This window comes from Tupaia chinensis, unplaced genomic scaffold, assembly GCF_000334495.1.
Source record: "Tupaia chinensis unplaced genomic scaffold, TupChi_1.0 Scaffold000112_1, whole genome shotgun sequence".
In the NCBI taxonomy this organism is placed as follows: domain Eukaryota; kingdom Metazoa; phylum Chordata; class Mammalia; order Scandentia; family Tupaiidae; genus Tupaia; species Tupaia belangeri.
In genome coordinates, this window is record NW_006159576.1 from 2,409,374 (window position 1) to 2,434,919 (window position 25,546).

Genomic DNA, 25,546 nt, shown 5'->3' on the forward strand with positions numbered 1-25,546 from the left:
CCCCGCGGCGCCTCCCGCCGGGTCCCGGTCGTTTGCGGCCGCCGCGCACAGACACGCGCCTGCTGCCCTCGCCGCCGCCGGTGCGCGCGACTCCGGCCACAAAGGGAGCGCGGCGAGCGAGCAGCAGCGAGGAGCAGACTCCTCCCCACGCCGCTCCGTGATGTCAGGCTTTCCTGTTTGTGCCTGGGAGCACACTCTCCCTTTCTTAAATCCCATGGATCAAGTTAGCGTGAAACCACTTCAGCTCGGAAGGTGATCGGGAGGAGACCCTTTCAAGTTTTATCAGGTTTTCCTGATGGTCACCAGGTGCCAAATAGAACCGTGGGTGGGACGGGATATACGTGTGTAGTGTCTTCTTCGCTGAAAGAAACGAAGGGAGGAGAGGCTTCGAAAACTATAATCTGTCTACTCTCAAGTTAGAATAATTAAAACACCCACCTAAAGCAGCAATATGAGAAGCTGAGAAGTTTTCACTAGGACAGGATGAGGGCCGAGGATGCCAGGACAGACTAAACCACGCTCAGGGCTGGCTTCTGTCCTGCATCATCACTCTGCCCACCGGAAGCCCTCTGGGCTTCTTTCTTTTACCCTCTGTGAGGCTCATTTATGGGGTGACTGGCCATTGTGTGTGAGAAAGGAACAAGGCAGGGAAGGGTTTTGCAGGGAATGACAGAGATGAGAAAACATCAGTGTCCCTGGTGGTTCTAGGAGTCTTTGGAGCAGCCACGGTTGGTTGAGATATCTATTCTAGGGACGCAGTGGGGTAAAAAGAACTAGGAAAAGCCCTTCATAAGGGCTGCCAACTGGAGTTTTAGCCTAGTGGAAGGACCAGCAATTGGGACAAAAGATTATCACATTTTTTTTGATCTAGGGTCTTCTTAAAAGAATTATTTAGTTTTATTTATTCATTCATTTATCTTAATTTGACCAAAGAAAGACAGGCACACAGAGAGAAGGAAAGTGAGAAAGCAAGCCACCAGGTCCAGGACTCAAACCATGGTCAGCCATATGGGAATGTCCAGTGCCTTAACCACCACACCACCTGCTGTCCCCAGATCTAGTTTTAATAAACCAACAGCCATAGAAACCAGGTAATGCCACCAGACTTGGTCCCTGCCACATTTTCATGCCAATTACAAAAGCCTTTAGGGTCCTAGTCTTTCATACTTTTCACTCCTAAATGAATTTAATCACCTTTACATTTTTTAAAAAAGTCTCCTACTAATTGTCATGTTAAGGCATAAGGCTGGCCTTGGTTAAATATATATAAATACATCATGGGGGTCAGCCCCACAGTGGTTAAGTGCTGTACATTGGGATCAGATCCCACATGGCTGACCACTGTTCAAGTCCTGCCCGATGACTTGAAAAACACGCTGGGTGCATGTGCATGCATGCCCAAAATCCTGATAGGAAGAAAAAATGGAGGAAATAGGACCATTGCATGACCCCACTCAACTGAAGGGGAGTGCACATGTGTTCTCTCTCACTCTCTCTCTCTCTCAAATGCACACACCCTCTGGCAATAAAAGTAACAATAATAAATATATCATGAGCTGAAAAATGTAGAGAATCAAGTGTGCAGATGTTCCCAGGAGAGCAGAAAAAACATCACCAAGGGCCCATCAAGGAAAAACAACAGGATCTTTGAACACTCACACCTTCAAGTCTGACCCAGCCAAGCTCTCTGCATACAACCAAGAAACCTACAGGGCTCAGTGACTAGAGAAAGAAATGCTCTTTTTATCAAACTGAAGTGATTGTATCTACAATTAAAAAAAAAAAAAGGGCACATAGATTAGGGCCTTCCGTGATGACCAGGATAGCATGTCCCAGGAACCAGAGAAAAATCATATGGAGGCCCGACTTCCTGCTTATGTAGTCACCCTCAGGACCCCAGGCTCTGCACAAGAGGGCCTATTCATGATCTTTCATGATCTTGAAGACCACAAGATGCAGCTGAAAACAGTGACACAACCCACGAGATTATTTTCATCATGACTTTAACCTATTTGTGGCTATACATTTAAGGATTACTGAGAACTTTCTTCTTCAGGGATATCACCCGTCCCAGGACACCTTCCCGTGCAGAGCATCATGTAACTTATAGGCTCCACTCCAGTTTCATATCTCCTCATCCTCCTCTGTACTCTGTCAAGGCCTTGCCTGGCTGCCTGAGATGTAACGGGAAAAGAACTGGCTTCAAGAGAAGTGGATCCAGTTGCAAATCCAGGCTCACAGAGAGAGTGAATGTGGACACCACTTCCCTGAGCCTTAATGTCCAAATCTTTAAAATAAGAGAAGCACCTACCTCAAAGAATTTGAAAGAGGATTAAATTAATGCAGGCAAATCATCTAGCACATAGAAAATAACCAAAAAAGCTCCATTCCCGTCTTATTGCACTTCCTTCTATATTATATTTACCCAGACTCACTGTAGAGTTGTGTTATATATGCCATGTGGGGAAATCTGAAACTATGTCTTCTGAAATGATGTGAATTACGTTAAAATTTCAGAGAGGTTTTTCAATAATAGCTATTTGCATTCATATCTGATATGTATATGATTTTGTACAAATGCTATTCCACACACATAAAAAAAGGCTAGCTTGGGACCAGCAGTTGATGTAATGGCTATGTCACTGGACTCCCATGTAGTAGACTGCGGTTCGAGTCCCTGACCCGGTGGCTCAAACTCACACTGGGCGTGTGTGCATGTGTGCCCAAGATCCCAAGTGGAGAATGAAGGAAAAGGAATTGCGGCGTGACCATCCTCCCTGAGGGGGGTGATTTCTCACTTTCTGTCTCTCTGTCTCTCTCTGTCTTTCTGGCGAGCGCACATGCCCTATAGCAAAAACCTCTCAAAAAAAAAAAAAATTTTAAAAAAAAGATGAAAAAAAGGCTAACTTTGTGCTAGATAGAACAAACAAATGTTACAGTTTACAAAATTTTTATTTATTCCAGAAGATTTCACCTACAGGACAGCGATTTTCTGTACCTTTGGTAAAATATTTCTCGTCAGTATGTGGGAATGATAAACCAGTAAGACTTTTATAAGTTGGTTTGAATTTATATACTGGATTATTCTGTCCATGACCTAGCAGGGTCTTTGGAAGAAAGATCAAGTTTTGTTAAAAGGAGTCAGCAATGTCTTGTAGTTTTCAGTGTACAAGTCTTTTGATTTTTTGGTTAAGTTTATTACTAAGCATTTTACTCTATCTGATGCTATTGTAAATAGGAATACTTTCTTAATTTCATATTTTTAAAGAATTAAAATTGATATACTGTTAGTAGTATTATTTTTAATTTGCTAGAGTACATGCACTCACCAGAGACAGAGAGAGAGAGGGAAAATGAAAAAGCAAGCTGCCAGGTCCAGGACTTATACCACGGTTGGCCAAGTCCAGCACCTTAATCACCATGTCACCTCCTGGCCATCTTAATTTTATTTTTAAATTCACAATTAGAGTGTTGTTAGTGCATAGAAACAAAAATAATTTCGTAAATTAATTTTATATATTGCAACTTTATTGAACATATTTATTATTTCTAAGAGTTTTTTGTTGCTGTCAACATCAATAAATTGAATAACATTTCATATTCACAGGTTGGAAGCCTTAGTATGTTAAAATGTCCATACTACCCAAAACTATCTACAGATTCCACACAATCCCTATGAAAATATCAACCACATATTTTACAGCAATAGAGAAATTAATATTGAAATTCATGTAGAACTTCAGAGGACCTTAAATAATCAAAGCAATATTGAAAAAGAAAAAATCTGGAGCTCCTCTCTCTGATTTCAAAACATATCACAAAGCTATAGTAATCAAAAGAGTATATTACTGACATAAAGACAGACATATAGATCAATGGAACAGAATAGAGATCTCAAAACTACACCCAAGGATGTTTGATCAACTCATTTTGACAAGAGTGCCAAGAATGCTTGATAGGGACAAAAGGATAATCTCTTCAAAAGCATGATTCTGGGAAAACGGGATATCCACCAAATTGGACCATTATTTTACACCATACTGAAAATTTATCAAAGACTTTTTATAAGATATGGAACTACAAAACCCCTAAAAGAAAACACGGGGCAAAAGGTTCATGACATTTCTCATGGCAATGATTTCTTGGATATGACACCAAAAGCACAGACAACAAAAGCAAAAAATAGAAAAATAGGACATATCAAACCAAACAACTTCTGCACAGCAAATGAAATCATCAACAGAATGAAAAAGCAATTTATAGAATGGGTCAAAAAACTGCAAACCACATACCTAATAAAGGATTAATATCCATGATAAATAAGGAAGTCTTACAACTCAATAGTAAAAAAAAAAAAAAAAAAAAAAAAACAAAAAACCTGATTGAGAAATAGGCAAGGAGAGGACCAGCAGTTAGTGTAATGGCTATGTCACTGGACTCCCATGTAGTCGACCACGGTTCGAGTCCCGGACCCGGTGGCTTAAACTCACGCCAGGCAAGTGTGCATGCGTAACCAAGATCCCAAGAGGCAAAAGGAAGGAGAAGGGATTGCAGCATGGTCATCCCCTCTGGGAGGTGATTTCTTGCTTTCTGTTTCTCTGTCTCTCTCTGTTTTTCTGGCGAGCGCATGCACCCTATAGCAAAAACCTCTCAAAAAAAAAAAAAAAAATAGGCAAGGAGGTACCAGCAGATAGTGTAATTCCTGGAATCCCACATAGTTGACCACAGTTTGAGTCCCAGACCTGGGAACCTAAGACTCACGCTGGGTGCATGTGTGTGCATACCCAAATCCTGAGAAGAGAATGGAGGAGAAGGGATTGCTGCATGGCCATCCTCCTGGGGGAAGTGGGGGGTGATTTCTTGCTTTCTGTTTCTCTGTCTCTCTCTGTTTTTCTGGCGAGCGCATGCACCCTATAGCAAAAACCTCTCAAAAAGAAAAAAAAAAAAAAATGGTCAAAAGGTCTATGAAAAAATGCTCAGTATCACTAATCATCAGGGAAATGCAAAACGAAACCACAATGATATATCACCTGTATGTATTAGGATGACCATTATTTTTTAAAATGAAAAAAAATAGGCCTAGCCATGGAGAGGCATGCTAATATGATGCTAAGCTCCACAGGCTGGGACCACATGGGAGGCCCAGGTACAACTCTGGGTCCAACGTGAAAACCAGCCACAATGGCATGTGCTTATGATCAGTGACTCAGGACACTAGAACAGGAAGGTAATGAGTCCAAGGCTGACCTGGGCAAATAGTGAGGCCCTGTCTGAAAACTCGCTGGCCAGCTAGGAAACTGAAGTAGGAGGATCACAACCATGAGCCTGTGTCCTGTGAGTCTTTGTCTTAAAAACAAAATAACAAAAAATAACAAGTGTTGTTGAGATTGTAGAGAAGTTGGAACTTTGTGTACTCTATGTGGGAGTGTAAAATGGTGCAGCTTCTATGTAAAACAATATGGCAATTTCTAAAATATATTTAAAACGGGGTCCAATAGGTGGCATGGTGGTCAAGGTGCCGGACTTGGCCACCACATGGTTGACTGCAGTTCAAGTCCCAGACCTGGCAGCTCGTAAACCATGCCAGGTATATTTGTGGATGCTCAAAATCCTGAAATAAGAATGGAGGAGAAGGAATTGTGGCATGGCCATCCATCGTGAGGGATAAACTCTCACTTTCCTTCTCTCTATCTCTCCCTCTCTCTCTCCAGTGAGCACACACACCTTATGGCAAAAACCTAAAAAAAAAATTAAAACAGAGCTACCATGTGATCCAGCAATCCCAATTCTAGATATTTATCCAAAACAATTTAAATAAACATCTTGAAGAGATATTTTCATTCCACATTAATTGCAATATTACTCACAATAGCCAAGTTGTAGAACCAAACTAAATGTTCATCAGTGAATGAATGAATAAAGATGATGTGGGATATTCACACAACGTCTTCAGTCTTAAAAGAGAAGGAGGAGGGACCAGCAGTTGGCATAGTGGCTATGTTGCTGGATTCCCATGTAGTCAATCGTGGTTCAAGTCCTGGACCCAGTAGCTTAAACAAACGCCGGGTGCATGTATGTGCATGCCCAGAATCCCAAGAGAATGGAGGAGAAGGGATTGCAGCGTGGCCATCCCTCCGAGAAGTGATTTCTTGCTTTCTATCTCTCTATCTCTCTCTTTCTGGAGAGTGTGCATGCCCTATAGCAAAACCCTCTGGGGAAAAAAGAGAGAGAGAGAGAGAGAGAGAGAGAGAAGGAGGGTACTAGGTAGCATACTGGATTGCACAGCTGCAAGTCACGTGATCAATCATGGGGTCTGATCCCAGCCTATGTCAGTCTAAAAACATATCAGGCATGCATGTTAAAGCCCAAGATCTAATGAGCAAGAGGGCTGGGGAAAAGGGATCACCAGATGACAAAATTCTGTCAAGACTACTTCTGTCTCTCTATCTCTGTCTCTCTCTCTCTCTCATGCATGCATACACTCTAACATGAAATAAAAGGGGGAGGACAGCAAGAAGGAAATCCTGTCAAGTGTTTCATAATGGGTAGACCTTGAGGATGTTATGCTAAATGAAATAAGCCTGTCACAGAAGGATAAATACTACCTGATTACACTTAAATGAGATAGCTAAAATAGTGAAACACGGCTCATTGGAGAGGAAAATGAGAAGTTACTACCCTCTGTGCACAGAGCTTCAACTATACAAGATGAATAAGTTCTAGGGATCTGTGGTCCTCTGTGCTTGTAGTTAACAATAAAGTACTGTACATATAAAAATGTATTAAGGGAGGAGAAGATCAGAAAAAAAACTCTATTTAAAGCATTAGGATGCTTCTAGGAACGGTTTCGTGTTGCCATATTTGGTGGGCACTGACAGTCATAACAATACAAAGGTCCCATATAACAGGAAAAAGGAAACAGATACAGAAGAACACCAAACTGCAGGGGAAATATGAAATTTTCTTGCCTTATATTGTCTCCCAGAATCAATAAAAAACGAACAAAAGCAACTGGTGTGCAGATTATTTTCTTTCTATCTTTTTTCTTTCTCTTCCTCTCTTCCTCCTTTCCTCCCTTCCTTCCTTCCTTCCTTCCTTCCTTTCTTTCTTTCATGAGAGAGAGAGAGAGAGAGAGACCTCCAACCTGGTCATGATGCCACAACCGACTCCCAGCCTCAACCAGCCCTAGATTATGAGCATCCATGTGCCTGGAGCATGTACTCAGGGAAGTCTCCAGAACAAACCCAGAGCCTTCCCATGTGGGTCAGTGTTGCAGAGCATACAGTGTTTTGCCACCGAGCCACTATCCTGCTCCATGGTGTGCAGATTCTCAAGAGAATCTATCTAGAAGTGAAAATATGTACTTCATATCCTCCATTCACTCATTCATTGGTCTCTATGGCACCATAAAATCTCTTTGGTTTGATTCTACATCTCTGGCTGCAAAAAGAACTAAAAAATAAAATCCGTAACAGAATGTATTCCGAGCGATACAGAATAATACTTGTGTGCCTGGATAAACAACGGGGTATTTGACCTTTCATCCCAATTTAGGACGACTTGTCAACCAAGACTCTGACCCTTACCTCTCACAGTCTGGGTTTCCTTATCTGTTTCTTGTCACACTTACGATGAGGGTTTAGTGAGACATACCACTGGGTTGTTGGAAAAGTCATAATGCATTTTTGCAGAGAAACACAGAAAACATACGTCATGATTTTTCCAACAACCCAATGCAAAAGTACCTAATAGAGCTTCATAGGAGGCATGAACAAAAAATGTATCTCCTTCTCTCCTACTCCCATAGTCTTTCCCTTCGGTATGAATCTGTCTTTATCTGCGGCTGTTGGTTTTCAGTCTGCATGTTTTTTACACTTTTGCCTGGGTAATAGATTGTACTGCATGGTAAAAAAGTTAAGACATTGCACAATAATGGAAATAAGTACTTAATAAAATCTTACCTTATAAACTATATGTATCCTATAAGGGGGTTAATATCCAAAATATATTAGGAACTCATGCAACTCAATAGTAAACTAACCAACCCAATTAAAAATAATGGCAAATGAGTGGGTTACACATTTTTCCAAAAAAGACATACAAATAACCAAAAAGTATATGAAAAAAAAAAAAGCTCAACATCACTAATCATCATGGAACCACAAGTCAAAATCACAATGAGGAACCAGCAGTTGGCATAATGGCTATGTCACTGAACTTCCATATAGTCAACCACGGTTCAATTCCTGCACCTGGTGGTTTAACTCACGCCAGGCGCATGTGCGTGCGTGCCCAAGATCCCGAGAGGAGAATGGAGGAGAAGGGATTGCAGTGTGGCCATCCCTCCAGGGGGTAATTTCTTGCTTCCTTTCTCTCTGTCTCTCTCTGTCTGTCTGGTGAGCGCACGTGCCCTATAATAAAAAAATAGTAATACCTCTCCAAAAACATGAGAAGTATTTTACACATCAATCATACCACAATAAAGTGATTTTAAAAGAATACTATTTGGGGCCAGCAGATAGCATGGTGGCTAAGGAACTGGACTCCCACATGGTTGACTGTAGTTCAAGTCCCAGACCTGGGTGCTTGTTTTCTCACTGTCCCTCTCTCTCTGTCTCTCTCTGGTTAAATTTAAAATAACGACAACAATAATAATAATGAATAAAATTAAATTAAATAATTCTTTAAGAAAAAACACTTAGCTTTAAGATAACAACATCAGCATAAGGTGATGGTAAGAAATGGGAAGGCCTCTGTTTTGTCATCCTCAGATTCAAGGCTGGACCATAATGTCCTACGCCCAGTCAAAAGTTTAAAGGAAAACAGTTGTAAGACGGAAATAATAATAATAATAACTATGTGAAGCAGGATAGGTAGGGATTCCCCTTCCACACCTGAGGAAAATAAATTACCTTTATTTGCCTACAGCCACTGCCAACACAGACTAACTTGAAAACCTTGCACACTCACTAGCAGTGGATATTTGAATGAAATGAAAGTAGTCATTTTCTAATATCTTATTCATAAATTATATCTTTAGCTGTCTATAGATCCCTAAAAAACTTTTGGAAGAGGACATAAGCAAATAAATCTGTTACTTCTTGATTCCTTCTTCCAATGATATCAAAATATTGTTAAAATGCAAGTTACTTAATCCTTTCAACATCCCTATATAATGTTTCTCCCTATTTTCAGGCTTGCAGGCTGCAGTGTTGCTCACCAATTAACTGCCCACGTTCAGCTTCCCACTGTCAGCTGGGCATCCTACTACAAGTGCTTCCAGCTTGATAACTTGGCTTACCCTGTTCACCTACTTTTTGCTTGAACTTTCAACCTTGCTTTACAAAGGGTAAAGAGCCAGTCATGGTTGGCTAAAGATGAGTAGTTCTCTTAACACTCTTTAAGCCACAGTTACTTCCATCTTCTGAGGGCCAAACTGACTTTAGTCATTGATCGCAGAGATACTATAAAATATGAGTTAAATATCCTCGATGTTCTGTTATTAGGTTCTTCTATTTAGGCACGCAAATTACAAGCCAATTTTAGACAGACCTACCACAACTAAAGAAGAGGCTGCCCTAGGGGACAGGAAATGAAGACAGGAAAAAAAAAAAAAACAGAAACAAATAGCAATCAACAGATGGCAGGCCATAGGCAGGGGGCCCCTCTGGCCATGACGGTAAACATTTTTCAACTAATAGTTGACCAATTGTTTGTGGTTATTCTTAATCACCGATGATGCTTTCCTGAAGAGGAAGCTGGGTACTGGAATACTGTTTGCAACTTGGGCTAATGAGCATTATTACCTCACCTAATTACAGATTTCTGTAAAAGAAGAAAGGATAGCCAGTAAGAAATTTATTCATGTAGTTGAAAAGATCAAAACATATAACAATCAGCTCAGACATAATGCGGGTTTGTATGATATATAATAAAACAACTGCAGAAGGGGACGGGTGACTTGATGCCTCGAAGTTGTTACTGGGCAATTAGTCATATCATCTCTTTTTTTCAAGGCTAAAAGAACCTTCTTTCCGTGTAATAATGGTATTGAAGTGGTATTGGAAACCCAGATAAACTAGAACTGCTGGGACAAAGGGGCTACAAGTGAAGGCTCTGCAGAGACATCGAGAACTGAGCCCTAGAGTCACTACTTGCCTCTGAGGCAAAATCCTTAATGCAAAAATAGGGATGCAAACACTTCCTCATTGGCTCATAGTAGGAATGAACTGAGATGATCTAATCAAGACTTTAGCACAATAGCCAGCACCATGGTTAATACTCAGTATTGTTTATTATTATTATTATCATTATTATGATGATGATCATGTTAGGTTAATGAATTACAAATGTTTAGGAGACCGATTATACTAAAAATCAGAGCCACATTTTAAGTAGTTCAAGATTTTGTAGCTTGAAACCAATCTTCCTAATAGCAAGAACCATAAGCCCCACAAACTGCCCCGTCACGTGGCACAGAAAACTGCTGTGCAGGCCAGCCACTGAGGGGCAGCAGTAACATACAACCCCTGCAAGGTTGGAAGCCACTGGCTGGCCACAGGTTCTGATCCCCACGTCAGCATCAAAACACACCAGGCACACATGTGGTTACTCAGAATACTGAGGAACTAGAGGGCTGGGGAAAGGAGACATCAGTGTGACAAGACGTTGTTGAAGGACTTCTCTGTTTCTCTTTCTCTCTTTTTCTCTCATATGCACACACATTATCACTAAAAAAAATACTATGCTCAATTCTTTCCATTTCAATCCCTCTTCTACATAGTGATCAGAATTACCTTTTCAAATCATCATACTATCTCCTGTTCTTTTTTTCTTTTCAGATTAATTTGACACTTTAAATAAAGTCCCCATAATGAGGTATACTATATATATATATATTTTAAAAGAATTATTTATTTATTTTATTCCATTTTTTTATGATTATTTTTTAATTTGACCAGACAGAGACAGAAGAGAGAAAGGGAAAGTGAGAAGGCAAGTCACCAGAGCTGAGACTAGAACCATGGTCAGCCATATGGGAATCCGGCACCTTTAACCACCATGCCATCTGCTGGCCCACAAAACATATTTTTGTTTTTTTCAGCAGAGAACTTTACATTGTTTTTCTCTGTTGAATGTTTCTTCTCTCTGATCCTCTTATTCTTAAACCCCTCCAGTGGTTTCCCACTGTAGAGCACAAAAGTTTAAATCCTTTTTTTTTTTTTTTTTGAGAGAGATTTTCACTGTAGGGCGCGTGCGCTCACCAGACAGACAGAGAGAGACATAGAGACAGAAAGCGAGAAATCACCCCCCAGGGGGGATGGTCACGCCGCAATCCCTTCTCCTCCATTCTCCTCTTGGGATCTTGGGCACGCACGCACACGTGCCCGGCGTGAGTTTTAAGCCACCGGGTCCGGGACACGAACCGCGGTCGACTACGTGGGAGTCCAGCGACATAGCCATTACGCTAACTGCTGGTTCCCAAAAGTTTAAATCCTTTTCATATCCCATAAGTCTTGCCCAGTTTGGCCCTGCTTACCTCTCCAGTCTGCCTCCATCTGCTTGACCTATGTTCTCTGGCTCCAATTACCCTAGTTTTTTTTTTCAGTGTCTTCGACAGACCTGGCTCCCTCCTCTTCTTTTCTCCCATGGGACTTACATGCTCCTCGTATGAGCTCTCAGAGCACTGTGCTTCTCTGTAGCTCTACCATAGCTGCAATTCACATGTAATTTTATGGTTATTTGATAAATGTCTGTTTCTCCTCTTAGACTGTAAATGCCACAAAGGCAGGCGTAATGCCAGTTTTTTCTCACCATTGTACTCCAGCACCTAACACGCAAGACAGACAGACAGATAGATGCTATGCTATAAATTCAATCAGTGCATAGAAATTACAGTAGAATGATACTAATAAATCGTAGATATTGTCTCCACCTTAAAGCCGCTTATACTCTAACAGCATAGATAAAGCATGAAAGAAACCACTGCAAAAGGACTTCACGAAGCCACCCATCAGCAAGTACACACTGAGAGAGGAGGGCAGACTGACCAAGCAGCACTGACAGACAGAAAATCAAACAGCAGGTGCTCGCTCTTCATGGATTTCCAGGTAATTCCAACTTTTATTAAGGCAGTGCTAACCACTACTTTTAAAAAAGAGAGAAACACATTTTGGAAGGGTGAGAGAGGTGTTCCAACAGAGAACGGCAAATAGAAGAGATGGAAGGAGATGATATCTGGTTGGAGACATAGACACAGTCCAGGAGAGTGAGATGTGGATAAAGTAGGCAGGTGGTGGAGATTTTGTGCTCTCTTGATTTTTCTTTAAAAACTTATTGAAATAATAAAACTGTATGAACATGATGATTTTTTTTTTTTTTTGGAGAGGTTCTTTGTTTTGTTTGTTTGTTTGCTATAGGGCGCTTGCCAGAAAGACAGAGAGACAGAGAGACAGAAAGCGAGAAATCACCCCCCGGGGGGATGGCCACAACGCAATCCCTTCTCCTCCATTCTCCTCTTGGGATCTTGGGCATGCACGCACACACGCCCAGCGTGAGTTTAAGCCACCGGGTCCAGGACTCAAACCACGGTCAACTACACGGGAGTCCAGCGACATAGCCATTACACCGATTGCTGGTCCCCCATGATGATTCTAACACTTGTCCTCAGGTTAACTTAAGAGTAAAGAGCAGAGAGGAGGCTATTACAGCAATGTATGTGCCAAATAATTAGCACCTAGGGTGAGTGAGAAATGGGAAGGGTAGCATGGTGGTTGAGGCAATGGACTCCCATGTGGCCAACCGTGGTTCGAGGCCCAGACCTGGTGGCTCACTTTTTCGCTTTCCCTCTTTCTCTCTGTCTCTCTTTGATCAAATTTTAAAATAATAATAATAATAAATTTTAAAATTCTCTTAAAAAAAGCAAAGGAAGAAGTCTAAGTGATATTAGAGAAAAAAATAAAAGTTGGAACTCCACAACAGCGGCACAATGTAAGTTCATAATAACAGAAGGCAAAAAAAAAAAAAAAAAAGAAATCGCAAACTTTTAATACCAGGACATGGAAACTGTGGCAAAGACATGAAAATAAAGAGAAAATGAGAAGGGCTTCTGCTTTCAGGAAAAAAAAATATTAATAGTATCAGCTCAGTTCTGCAGAGAAAGAAAATAGAAATAGAAATTGAAGAGTGACAGAAAAGACAGATAAAGCCCCAAAATGAAGAAAGTGAGTTGTAAATTAGTACACATACAGGAAGTCATTTGAAACCATGAATTTACATGATTCCTCCTCTAGTGCGAGAGACTAAAATCTACACAGACTCAGTATGCACCCACCACTGGGTGTGGGTAGAGATGCAGTGGTAAATGCTATACTCTGCAAGCCTGACCCACATGGGAGGGCTCTGGGTTCATAAGAGAGACCTCCCTAAGTACACTGGGCGTGTACCCATGTTCCAGGGGCGGCTGACTCTAGGAGTGAACCACAGCTTCGAGTCTCTGTTGGAGGGCCGACAGATGAGGTTGTTGTTAAGGGTGCTGGACTCTTACATGGTCAACCCTGGTTTGAGTTGCGGACCTGGCGGCTTGCTTTCTCACTTTCTCTTTCTCTCTTTCTCTCTTACTCACTCTGTCCCTCTCAAGTTAAAATTGAAATAAATAAAGTTAAATAAAATAATTATTAAAAAATAAAGAAAAGACTCTGTTGGGGATATTGGCTCTCGCTCTCTCTCTCTCTCTCTCTTTCTCTGTGTGTGTGTGTGTGTGTCCTGCTAACAGAACAAATAAATAAATAAACTTTAAAAGAAAGGAAAAAAATGTGCCCATCATTGAAAAAGACAAAACAAAATAACCAGAAAGAAAGGCAAGAGGGAAAGAAGAACAAGGAGAGCTTGAGTTATAGAAACTAATTCTGAAAGGAAAGCTGACTTCATTTAAAAATTCTCGACGTCAAACACACTAAAGGCTGTCACGGAGTATATAGTCAATGGACCCGAGAATACTTTAAATAAGATATACCTTCCACCTCATCACAAGATGCTGCATATATTTCAAAAGGGTTTTCCCTATCAAAAAACATTTAAAAGTTTTGAGAAATTATCACTAAGTTATTTTATTCTATGACACTCTTCAATAAAATGTAACCAAAGTTAATTGAAAGTCTTAGTGTGGTCAGTTACATAACAGTAGAATTGCTGAATAGTTTAAATGCTATGTTTTCCCAGAAATATTTGTCTTTTGGATGAAACCAAGAATGGAAAGTTTCTGCCTTAAAGGAAAACTTTTTTGAAGGTGGAAATAAAAGAAAAACATATATAATGGAAATACAACTTTAACAAATTTAAGCAAATTGTTGTAAATATGGTAACTACTCACGAAGAGGCACACAAAAACAAAAAGAAATGTGAATTTTACTACTTTAGAGAGTTCAATGTGGATTGTATATCAATTAGATAATGTCTTTTTAAAAATCAGAAAATATGTCATATGTTCCCTCTGCCAGGAACAAATTCAGACAAGCCTTTGGTTCTTGTTATTTTCCTGTGAAATTGGCAGAATCCACTCCTAGTGACCCACATTGATCCTGTTTTGTCTAAGACAGAAAGTGAGGTCTACAGAATGAAAATGTGTTAGTTTGATGTGGGGGTAGTCACCTGGGTTTATTCAGCTCCTTATAGATGACTGAATAGTTGCTGCTCTAGAAAGCCGCATAGAGCACTTATCCCGACCCTGGTCCTCCTCTCCCTTTCTTCTCTCTTCTCAATATCCTCCAGGGATAGTGTGTGTGTGTGTGTGTGTGTGTGTGTGTGTGAGATGGGAGGGAAAACTGATAGAGGAAGCTGGCCTTTATCTCAAACCTTAGTCATAAAACTTAATGATTTCTTTCCAGAACAACATAAACCCAACAGAAAGACATTATAAAGAAATGACAGTGTAGGCCAGCCCCCATGGCCTGGTGGTTGAGGAAAGATGAATTCCACATGACTGACCACAGTTCAAATCCAGGTCTTGGTGGCTTCAAAGACACACCAGGTACATGTGCATGTGTGCCCCAAATCCCAACAGGATAGAGAAACAGAGAAGGGATTGTGACGTGACCACACCCCATTGGGGGTGCTTACTCCCTCTCCCCTTCTCTCTCTCTACAAGTGCACACATCCTCTGGCAACTTAAAAAGAAAAGAATTAAAGAAAGAAATGAAGGATCAATGGTAAATTTTTGTGGCAACCTTGAAGTCAAAAAAGGTACCATGCTTTCTCCTTATAGCTAGATGGGTAACACACTTAACACTGTTAAGAGGAATTTCTCTCCCGTAACTTGCCAGGATACCGTTCCATTAGGCCTGTGTGGCATGTGCCTCAGGAAATGAGCCACCATGGCTGAGAGCCACATGAGCTCAGCATGAGGAGCAGCTGGCAGTGGCAAGCATGCCTCACCGTGCTAAGATCTGGTCTTCCCCTCCCGAGGAAGCTCGGGGTACGGTCGGATTGGGCAGGCAGTGAGAAACTCTTCCATTTGATTAGTTCTATAAATCCATACCAGACTCAAGCTGCCCTAGAGGATCCAAAAGGTCCTGGAATCAGTTCCGGGTACCTGAAAGAAATTAAACTGACTGGGTACAGGTGGATTCCAGGGTGACTAGATCTCCCACCATCTGCTCACAGCAGTGAGCCATGGGCACAGGGGACATAATCCTTGGAGGGTAAAGACGCAGGATGGAGGACGCTGACTCTTGCCCCACAGAATGGAGCGACCATACTAATCCATGACTGCCCCGTGCTGCTTGGAGAGAAAGAACAAGAATTCCCTCTCGCTTAAACGATCATAGATTGGATCCCCATGACAAGCAGCCAAGCCGATATATCAATTAACAGACTTGTTAAGTAGAACAGGAACCATCACTTAGCCAAAGCCTGGATTACAATATCCCAAAACTTACTCTGCTGTACTCTGCTCTGAAATTGCTCTGGCGCGTAGTTATGTATTTCTTTCATGATAGAGCACATGCGTACATGTGTGAGAGAGAATAAGAGCCAGAAAGAGAGAGATGAGCGCCCTCCAAAGGTCTGGTCACACCACAATATCCTCCAGTCCTCTAACCCATCTGATCTTGGGTGCTCATGGGTGCCTGGCGTGTTTCAGGCTGCCTGGGCTGGGGATTCAAACCGTGGTGTTATGTGAGATCCAGCTGCTCTCGAGCAGCACACGACTGCTCAGCATGGAGCCAGCCCTTTGCCTCCCACTGTGCCACACAGTGAGTACTGCCTGAGCGTCCCCTATGTGCGAGGCACGGTGCAAGGCATGGAGAGCTAACTTACAGGACATCACAGTCCCTGCCTCCATGCTAACAGATCCGAGCACTGGCGTTGAAGTATGAAAAACGCTGAGGGCAAATTTGCTGTTGGAGTATTCTGGCTGAGCCTGTACGATTCGGGGAAGACTTCTAGGGAAAATGATGCCTAAGGTGAGATCTGGAAGAGTAAGTGGAATTCAAAAGTAGTAAAGGAAGGGGTTGCTTCTTCCAGCTGCCTGCATTGAAGGACACCATCTGCAGATGTAGTGGCTTTGCAAGAAGATTGAAAAATGGCAGGTCCAGAAGCTGATGCCCGGTTCCAGTTCACTGGTACTAAAAAGTACTTCGACTCTCATACTCTCACAGGTAGAATGAATTGTGTACTGGCCACGTGCGGAGGCATTGTTTTGACGATGTTATACTTCAAGTTACGATCTAAGAAAATTCCAGCTGTGAAACCAACATAAATGGTTTACATTGGTTCCCATGCCTGGAGAAGCTAATGTCAGTTCATTATGTGATACTCAATTTGTACAATAAATTATAAACCTGGGGAAAAAAATATTAGTAATGGAAGGGGTGGGAGGAGAGAGAGCAATGCTGGCAGAGGAAACAGAATGGGGAAAGGCCCAGGAGTTAGGGGATTCACACAGAATCCTGGGCATAGCCCACTAGTTCAGAAACAATCAGAATAGGCTGATACTATACATTTTTCTTTTTTGTTTTAAACTTACTTTATTGCATTTATTATCATCATTATTATTTGTTTAATTTGACTAGAGAGAGACAGAGAGAGAAGAAGGGAAAGTAGGAAGGCAAGCCTCCAGGTCTGGGACTTGAACCATGGTCAGCCATGTGGAAGTCCAGTGCCCCAACCACCATATCACCTGCTGGCCCTGATATCATACATTTTTATAAAAAAGCAATAGGGCAGGTCAGCAGGTAGTATGGAGGTTTAGGAAGCTGGATTGCACATGGCCAACTGCACAGTTTGAGACTCAGACTGGATGACTTGAAAAACATGCCAGGCGCATGTGTGTTCCCAAACCCCTGAAAGGAGAGAGGATTGCGAGGTGTCATCTCCCATGGGGGTGATTTTTCACTTTCCTTCCATCTCTCTCTGTCTCCAGTGAGTGTACACACTCGGTAGCAAACTGGAAAACAAACAAACAGAAACCAAATAGGATATGTCTCCTCTTCTTGTGAATTAAGTTGTCTTAATAGTATAACATACTAACTGATGCATGTCCTTTGGAAACATGAGGTATGTTTTTGTCTTGTTTTATGTAATCCCATAGTCCCTCAAATAATCCTCTGTCGAGGGCCAGGTAAATAACTCTTTTAATGATGTCAACAGAGCATGTATTTTGAATAAACACTGAATCACACATACTGGACCCAAATCTAGAGTAAAGGAGCTGTGACGGTTAATTTTAGGTGTCATCAACTTGACTGAGCCAAGAGCGCCCAGATTAAACACTGTCTCTGGGTGTTTCCGAGGCTGTTCCGCATTTGGAAGAGATTAGCATTTGAATCTGTGAATTCAGTAAAAACACTGGACTAGTAAAGGGAGGGACTGAACAGCATCCAATCTCTTGAGAGTGTCATCAGACAAAAGGGGAAGGCAGACAGAATTTTCCCCCTTCCCCCCACTCCACCGCTTGCACTGGGGCATCTCATCTCATCTCCCTCAGCACTCCAGCTGAGATTTACACTGTCAGCTCCCTGGCTCTCAGACCTTCAGAGTCAGTCCACCAGCTTTCCTGAGCCTCCACCTTGCAGAGAGCAGATGATACAACTTCTCCGTCTCCACGATCACTGTGCCAATTCCACACACACACGTGTGTGTGTGCATGAGTTTGTTTGTATATGTGTGTTGTCATGTGTACATGTGATTTATATGTGTGTGCGCATACGTGTGTGTGTGTGTGTATTGGGTCGTCGTGTGTATATTGGGTCGTCGGAAAAGTCATGATGTATTTTTCTATGTTTTACTATGCAAAAATGCATAGACTTTTCCAATGACCCAATGTGTGTATGTGTGTTTGTGTATGTTTGTGTGTGTATATGTGTGTACATGTGTGTAGGAGTCTTCAAAAATTTTATGAAAAGTGTATATTATGAAAAAAACATGCATAGATTTCAAAATTTTTGCACCAAAATTAATTCCTACTTGAATTTCATTTTCCATAAACTTTTGATGTCCCTATATATACATGTATACAGGGACATTTTTATATATATATATATATATACACACATATATATACACACACACACATATACACACACACTTACATATATGTGTGTATATACATATATACACTTGCACATATATTAATATATATACAATATATGCATGCTTATATGTGTGTGTATGCATACATGTATGTTCTGTTTCTTAGGAAAACTCTGAACTAATACAGGATACAAACAAGGAGATGAACAAAGTCAGCAGATAAGAGGGGAGGGGGTGACCGTGGGCTTCACTGGAAGCATCCTGACCCCAACTTCCAGATTAGAATGCTAGTGTTACAGTCTATTCCTCTCAGAACAGCCATCCTCCCTGCCTGTGAGAGCCCAGCACGTGTAGGAACAGGAATACAGGCTGGACGGAAGGGCCTCTTCACTTCTCACCTTGGGAATACGTAGGTATTAGTGCTAACCCTGACTAAGGAATGGGAGAGAAGACTGGAAAATGGGATCTCTTGAAGAAGAGAATAAAACAGCTTTAGAAGTAGTGCACGTGTAAGCCTTCAGAGAAAAGAGGGATCGTACCTGTTAAGGCATCCTGAAGGACACTCGAAGCATGACTGGAGTGTCAAGGTGATAGGGAAGGGCTTTTAGGGAAGCAGGACTGGAGCAAAGAGAGCAACCCAGGCAGATCAACAGCTGTGCGCCAGAGTCAGGGATCAAATGTGAGGGCAGAGATCAGGCAGGAGAGGGGGCCACCCAGCCCAGCCACCCCACTGGGCACGTATGCCCTGGCATCTCCTACTCACTCTCTCACCAGAGCATTCCATGAGTCATACTAATGGAAAGCCGTCACTTCATGCAGTGTAGACTGGCTACATTTCTCTGCATTCTAGTGACCTGTTTGGTATTTACATCGTTTGGGTAGGTCAGGGTTATGTACAATTTAACCATTACAGTATGATTTCCCTCTGCTTGCAGGTATAAATGTTTTGTACTGGTGATCACAAAAGCTTTCTGTCACTTTTCAGTTTACAAAGTGCTTCCCATAAGCCTCACAATGACCCTACAAAGCAGAAGTAGCACTATCTTCGTTTTATGATGCAAGCAACTGAAATGTCAAATGACAATATACGTGCTGGGCAAAGGTCTCAACCCACGTCTTTGACTCTGCTATCACTCTTCTTTCAGAAGAAGGCTTTTTTATCTTAGAACATTTGTTTGCATCTTTGCTATTTTTGTATTATTTAGGACTTCTGGCATCTTAGGAAGTATGCTTGTTCTTCATCCACATTCGTAATCAGAGGTGCATTCCTACAGTCAGGAAAAACAGTCACCCAGGAATTCCACCCTTCATGGCTCTTTCATGAGTGTCTGATCCTCCTCCCAGTGCCACAGTCCTGGCTCAGGTTCCCATCACCGGCCATGACTGCCTTGCTCACTCCTTCACACGACCAGGGAAGCAGCAGCTGTGCTCCAGCAACTGTGCCGAGGCTGGGCAGCCACAGGATCAGAACAGAGTGCCCGCTTCACAGACCTTCGGGCTACCCAGAGGAGGAGACAGACAAGGAAATGGGACCTCACAAATAATGAGAGCAATGCCACCACAGAGCAGGACAGCACAGGGTTCCTGGCATCAAAGACAGGCACTTAACCCTCAGTCATGGAGTCAGAGATGTCTAAAGCTGAGCTCTGTGGGCATAAGTGAAAAGTTAGCAGATAAGAAAAGGGAGAAATGGGAATCAGCAGTTAGCGTAATGGCTATGTCGCTGGACTCCAACGTAGTCGACCGCAGTTCGCGTCCCGGACCTGGTGGCTTAAAACTCATGCCGGGTGCATGTGCGTGCGTGCCCAAGATCCTGAGAGGAGAATGGAGGAGAAGGGATTGCGGCATGACCATCCCCCCTGGGGGGGGGTTGATTTCTCACTTTCTGTCTCTATGTCTTTCTCTGTCTGGCGAGCACACGCACCCTATAGCGAAAACCTCTCAAAAAAAAAAAAAAAAGGGAGAAATGTTCCATTCAGGAAAAAGAATGGCATGAATGAAGACATGGATGCCAAAGAGAACAAAGCAATTTCACAGCTAAAACTAAAAGCAGTTTGATATGCTTGATGGATAAGTGGGATGGGGCAGTGCTGCTGAGAGAAGGTGTAAGGGCCAGGTATCTCAAGTATGTCACATGTTGCCTTCACAACTGGACTCCAGCCTGGGGTGTTGGAGGCCACTGAAAGATTTCATGCAGCAGAGTTAACATGAGAATACTTATGTTTTAAAAACATCTAATTGTGGGGTCAGCAGATAATATAGTGGTTACATCACTGGACTTGCACATGGCCAACCATGGTTTGAGTCCTGGACCCAGTGGCTTGAAAATCATGCCGGGCACATATGCATGCATGCTCAAGATTTCAGGAGGAGAATGGAGAAGACGGGATTGCAATGTGGCCATGGGGTGGGAGTGGGGGGGAGGGACTTCTCACTTTCCTTTTCACTGGCTTTCTCTCTCCAGTGAGCACACATGTACTAAGGAAAAAAACTCTTAAAAAAAACCTGACTATAGGCTAACAGCAGTGGTGTGTGCTGCTGAAATACTGTGCTTCACAGGCAAGGACCACATGGGAGACCCTGGTTCAATTCCTTGTCCAACCTAAAAGCTGGGTGTGGTGGCGAGTGCCTATGATCAGAGCAGCTTGGGGAGACTGAGGCAGTAGGATTTGGAGGTCAGGGATGGCTGGACAACATGGCAAGACCCTGTCTAAACCCCGGCCGGGAGTGGTGGTGTGCACCTGTAGTCCCAGCTGAGGGACCGAGGCAAGAGGATCGCAGCACAGTGAGACCCTGTACTTAAAATTAAGATCTGGTTTCAACACAGGAAGGATTAAACCAGCATTGCCGCATCAAAATACAGCACGAGGCACTTAAGTAATTTTAACATTTCTAGAAGCCGCATTCAAGGAGTAAAAAGAAACAGGCAAAATTAATATTTTTAATTAAGTAATTTTGCTGGGTTTAATAATAGAGTTTATTTGTGTCATATTCTTAAAAGGAGGCATAGAGAGAAGTGGATGCATTGGAGAAACATTTAAGAAGGGCAGTGGTAGACATTTGTTCCAGGTGAGGAATCACTTGTCTAGTTCATTTCACACATAACAGTTTAACTAATCGTCCTGAACTACAATTCCCATTAATATTCTCCCCTGTTCTAATTTTTCCATTTCTCCCATTTAGCCCACCAAATAGAGCCCATGCTCTTTAGCCAGCAGTGGGCCTTGGCTGTTTCTCCAGCGTCTGCAAACTCCACCACAGCTGGACTGCATTGCTCCCACCTATAAATCCCGTGCCCCCAGTCAGTCACAGTCGTAAGCAGAAGGAATGAGAAGCCTTTGGCTCGGCACTCGGAGTGGACCATCAAACCATGCACACTGCAAGTCCGGCCCCATTTTCCAGATCTGACTCCTGGCTTGGAAATCTGCCTGCTTGCTCTGGGGCTAGAGCTTCTCATTTTCCATTCAACTCTTTCTTCCTTCCAGAGCTTGGAAGGCTGCCCATCAACTTAAGCAGAGTGGCTGGGCCTATCTGCTGACGGACTCTCATTCATTCACTCCTCATCACATTCCTAAGTGCCACCTGCTCCTGCATATCCCTGTACCAGCAGCTCCTCTTCTGGAGACTCGTCACCTGCCTCCCAGTACAAATTCTGTTTGCCTGGCCAACCCTGTGTCACCTAGCGCTGTGTTGTCCTGCACACCCCTTCCAAGGCCTTGCCTTCCTCGCAGTATCTGTCCTAACCTCATGGGACAATCTCCCCTTCCCAGTTTGTCCTGCCTTTTCCGTGAGCCAGGCCATTTCTAACAGTGCCTTAAGCGGACAATGGAGGTTCAGGCCCTGCAAACCAGAGCCCCGCTGTAGCACTGAACTTCGTTCTTGCTCTGCTTGTGTACCCTTCACTCTAGCCACAATCATCTCATCACTGTTCGCTACTCATGCCCTCCGTGTACTACTCCCGGATTTATTTCTGTCATTCTGCAGCCTGAAAACGGCTTCCTCCGGTTGCCTTCCCACTTCACTTAGCCATCTGTAGTAAATAAAGATCAAAAATACAACGATCCATCATCCTCACTCCAACCCAAGTAGAAATTACATCTCCCTTTCCGAACTGCTGTGGTTGATTACCTGGGCTTACATTATAGATTTTATTGCATTCTTTCCTTATTTTAAACGCCTTATCTCCCTAAGAATATAAATATCTTGGAAATAAGATCCATGTCTGATTATTTAGCAAGGCAAAATTGCTAGAGAAGAGAGAAAGTAGGGGAGAGAGAGAGAAGAGAGAGAGCCAGGGTGGTGTGGTGGTGAAGGTGCTGATCCCACACAGCATAGTTCAAGTCCCAGGCCAATAGCTTGAAAAACATGCCAGGAGAATGGAGAAGAAGGGATTGTGGTATGGCCACAATGTCCCCCACATACACACACCACACACTCAAACACACACGCAAACACATACACTGAGCACATGTGCCCTATAGTATATTAAAAAAAGAAAAAAGGAAAGCGATACTAGCTCAGTTTTGCAAAATGAGCAATGATCCATCAGGATTGTAACCAAACTAGCTCATGCTGTCAAGTATCTTAAGTAAATCGCTTCTGAAGCCTGGAGCATAAGGGTCCCTGATCCTGTACCTATGGGCTTGAAGGAAGTATGCTGAGAGTATCTTAGGTAATAATTATATAAATGGGGGCCAGCAGTTAGCATAATGGCTATGTCACTGGACTCTCACGTAGTCGACTGCAGTTCGAGTCCCAGACCTAGTGGTTTAAACTCACGCCGGGCGCATGTGCATATATGCCCAAGATCCCGAGAGGAGAATGGAGGAGAAGGGATTGCTGCATGGCCATCCCCCCTGGGGGGGGGGATTTCTGGCTTTCTGTCTCTCTGTCTTTCTGGCAAGCACATGCAACCTGTAGCAAAAACCTCTAAAAAATTATATAAATGTATGTATGTGTATATACATATATGTACATATGAATATATGTATGCATGTATATATACACACATATATATAATATAGATACATATATCTTATATTCTTCCCTTTTGCCTCTCTATTTCCTATTACTTTCCACCTCCCCTTCTCTCCCTGTCTCAGTAAATGTGTCTGGAAGCCCTTGTCTCCCACTCCAAGGTTCCGTGGTTCCCAAAATCCGAGCTGGAGTACACTCAGTCATCCAGATAAGATCCCTTCAGTTCCTCCTTTCTGCACCTACTGGGCCCACAGGTACGCAGTAGCTCTCCCCACATACAGAAAGAAACCCAAGGACCCAACTCCACATAGCTCTCTTTAAGAAATGCACTAGCAGGACCAGCAATTAGCGTAATGGCTATGTCGCTGGACTCCCATGTAGTCAACCGCAGTTGTGTCCCGGACCCGGTGGCTTAAAACTCACGCTGGGCATGTGTGCATGTGTGCCCAAGATCCTGAGAGGAGAATGGAGGAGAAGGGATTGCAGCGTGGTCATACCCCCTGGGGGGTGATTTCTTGCTTTCTATGTCTCTGTCTCTTTGTCTGTCTGGTGCGCGCATGCGACCTTAGCAGCAAAAGAAAAAAAAAAAAAAGAAAAACAAAAAAGAAATGCACTAGCAGTGGGAAAGGCACAGGGGCACAGGTAGGAGAACCAGACTGAAGAGTGGACGTTTCTGCTTATGATTAAGGTGGGCAAAGTTAATTCTCTCATCTGGTATAATGCTCAGGCTCTGTTCCTGTACAGAGGGGAAGGCTAGACCTGGAGAGCCTGCTGCCCTCTCACTTCACCAATGTCTACAGCACCAGGTGATGCATTAAGCACACAAGCATCATTATTTTGTACTCATTTTCCAGCTCTTTGCTTAGGAGTTCCAGATACTTTATGATAGCAATCTCACCAGATCCCTCTACAGAACATATTACCAACAAAAATAAGATCATTATAATCCACCCACCACAATACCTATATTCTGCTTGCATTATTCTACAAAATTAGACATTTGAGTGGCTTTCATATGTACTATTCCTGTTCAACTGTCCTGTAAAAATATATGGTGCCAAATCCAAGGCCATAAGGACTAAAGGCCTAATAGTCGGGAGTCCTATGATGCCAAAGAGTCATCAAAAATCAGGTTTATGAAGAAGCATTTAAATATGATTGAACACGCTTCAAAGAGCTTTCAAGTGATGAGTCATTCCTCCCAGCTTCCCTGTCTGGGCGCTCAATAGCATTTCCCTGATGAAGCTATAGGTGCTGGGTTTCCTTTAGAAGCATCAAAGATTCTATCTTAACCCCATTCTTCATGGGGCTGGGTACAGAGTCGGTGCTGAAAATCCCTTCTGTCTGGGTTGAGATGGAATGGTCAAGCCCTGTCTTGTGGGAGTTTTCTCCAAATTGGAGCCCTACTGGAAGGTATTTAGGGGATAGAGAGCTGTCAGTGGGCAATCCTCAGAATTAGAACCAATATCCTTATTTGGCCCAGCACAGGCTGAACATTAACTCCATGATGTGAAACAAGAGATAACGCTATTGACTAGTTTCTGTAAGAATGTACTTCAGGGTGAGACAGGAGAAAGAGATGATCTGAGCATCACGTATTTATAGATCAGATATCCAGAAGCTAAAACACGGAGAGCACCTTAAGAATAAAAACAAAAACCAGATACATAAATCTGGGAAAACATTATTTTTCTATCTATTCCAAATGGATTTCTATGCTCCTGGGAGTGCAAGTGAGCTGTTCAGAGTACAATTTGCCAATATCTATCCATCAATACTAAAAACACACATTTCCGGGACAGCAGGTGGCATGGAGGTTAAGACACTGGGTCCTACATGGCTGACTGTGCAGTTCAAGTCCCAGATGTGTTTATGTGTGCATGCCCAAAAATCCCAAGGAGACTGGAGAAGGGATTGTGATGTGGATTATCAGAGGGATTTCTCACTTTCCCTATTTCTTTTTCTCTTTCTTTGGTGAGTGCATGCATCGTAGAGCAAAAACAAACAAAAGTAAAAATAAAAACAAAATGTGTTCCCTTTG

The 25,546-nt window shown here is 42.6% G+C and overlaps 1 protein-coding gene and 2 pseudogenes across 1 annotated transcript in view; 2 read left to right on the plus strand and 1 right to left on the minus strand.

Annotated features, from left to right (window-relative positions):
* The window catches only part of RGL1 (ral guanine nucleotide dissociation stimulator like 1), a 370,662-nt gene that overhangs the window by 167,283 nt on the left and 177,833 nt on the right, over positions 1–25,546 (minus strand).
* Positions 16,580–16,756, plus strand: LOC114004453 (up-regulated during skeletal muscle growth protein 5 pseudogene; annotated as a pseudogene).
* The window catches only part of LOC102485247 (chromobox protein homolog 1-like), a 42,341-nt pseudogene continuing 34,343 nt past the window's right edge, over positions 17,549–25,546 (plus strand).